The sequence below is a fragment of the Callorhinus ursinus genome, unplaced genomic scaffold (assembly GCF_003265705.2).
Source record: "Callorhinus ursinus isolate GAN/ISIS: 27379988/994484 unplaced genomic scaffold, GSC_fseal_2.0 scaffold7, whole genome shotgun sequence".
Taxonomy (NCBI): Eukaryota; Metazoa; Chordata; class Mammalia; order Carnivora; family Otariidae; genus Callorhinus; species Callorhinus ursinus.
In genome coordinates this window covers 20,435,078-20,437,035 of record NW_027397069.1, presented here as the reverse complement: position 1 = coordinate 20,437,035, position 1,958 = coordinate 20,435,078, and the positions used below count along the sequence as shown (strand labels likewise).

Sequence of the window (1,958 nt, the reverse complement as noted above, 5' to 3'; positions counted from 1 at the left end):
TTAAATTTTAAATACATATTCCATACATACATTATATATATATTGGTTAATTTCTGATATATTATCACTGCATTTTTTCTTGAATTTCCCATTTTTTTCAATTCTATTATTTGCAAAATAAAATAATAATCCTAATAAAAGTTTGTATACTGGAAAAAATAAGATGGTTGTATTAAATAATGAATAAAATTTCAACTACCTAACAAATTCAATTGAATATACCTAACCACCATGCAAGTCTCCAGCTGACAAAATGTATTAACATTTCTAAAGAAACAAAGTCATACAAAAGAATTGGAATCCCATGTAGGGAGGGCTACCTAGGGGAAGTGAAGTCACTGTATCTGCAGACATTTGTATTCTGGCCCCTATGTCAGTTACTGACTTTTTTGTTTTTTTTAAAAACAAAATAAAATTGAATTTGGTTAATGTGATTTTTTTCTCTTAAACTTATTATTTTTTTTTTTTTAAAGATTTTATTTATTTATTTGACACAGAGACAGCGAGAGGGGGAACACAAGCAGGGGGAGTGGGAGAGGGAGAAGCAGGCCTCCCGCCGAACGGGGAGCCTGATGTGGGGCTCGATCCCAGGACTCTGGTATCATGACCTGAGCTGAAGGCAGACGCTTAACAACTGAGCCACCCAGGTGCCCCTCTCTTAAACTTAGAATGATTGTTTATCAGTGGTTAATTTTGAGCCCAGGAAATTCACTAATGCAGTTATTCCAGGTGCTGTTTAAGGAGCATGGGATAGGTGTATGAAAAAAAAAAAAAAATCTCTGCCCTCATGGAAAACAAAAATTTACCAAGATAATGCTATATTCTGATTTTACTTGAAGTAGCCTATTGGCCTTCTCTTTTTGGCTTATCTCTACAATTTCCATCTGTTATAATTCCCATGTGTTTTGTCAGCTGAAAGATGCATTTAATCATCCAACTCATATCACGCTGGGAAGCCTGCTGGAAAGAATCAATGAATATGCATTTTACTGTAATTCTAAATTTTGTCTAGTAGTAGTCATACTTTATTCCTTCCTCAGTGGTCTTGAATTCAGATGGCACCCAGTCAGTTGAAGATTATCTTAAAACTGTGTTCTCTACATTGGACAAGTTAGTTCATTTTCTACATTATTTACTCCCAGATTTGGTTCTTCCTATTTTTGCTCAACATAAAAAAAGGATAGCATAAATGTCCACATAAACTTGATAATCTGCAGTTTGAATTTTCTCTTTAATTGCCTCCAGGATGCTTGGAAAAACCCAACATGAAAATAATCATCACTCTACAAATATTCATTGAGCATCCATTGTAGGTATATGCTGTGTATATCCTATCAAGTTATGCAGAAGCCATTGAAGACACTGATGACAAAAAATTCCGTTGAGAAACAAAATGGGCTGGACTACAATGAAGATGGAGAGAAAGAGTTTTGGGAATTTAATGGACCTATCTGGAATCCTGGTTCTGACATTTAAATACCTTTGCAAATTTGCAAGGCATACCAGCTTTCCAAGTTTTGATTTCCTTATTCAAAGAATGAGATGCCATTACCTATGATCGTGAGAATTAGGATTTTAAAATGTATCTAAAATCTTGGCAATTGCTTCTTAGCCTTTTGGCTAAGATCAAGTGTAGTATCTGTTCTTATCAGTTTAAAATCTTGGTAAAAAAATAGCAGTTTGACATTTTAAAATGCACTTACTCCTGGAATAAAATACAACCTGCTTCTTTACTATAGATTTACAAAGCTGTGTGTGTGTGTGTGTGTGTGTGTGTGTGTGTTAAGTGTATATACAAAAGATACTTAAATAACAAAACAAGGAAAGAAAAGAGACTTGATTAAATACCATAAAAGTTCAGGACAAATCTAAAATGACATAGAGTGAGGTAGTTAATGGAAACTTCCCAGAAGAAGTACAGTTTTAGAATATGGGAAGACGTCTTTTAGATGAAATTA

The 1,958-nt window shown here is 33.9% G+C and overlaps 1 pseudogene; it reads left to right on the top strand.

Moving 5' to 3' along the window:
• The first annotated feature begins 1,600 nt into the window (after positions 1 to 1,600).
• On the top strand, positions 1,601 to 1,704 carry LOC112826985 (U2 spliceosomal RNA; annotated as a pseudogene).
• The last annotated feature ends 254 nt before the right edge of the window (positions 1,705 to 1,958 follow it).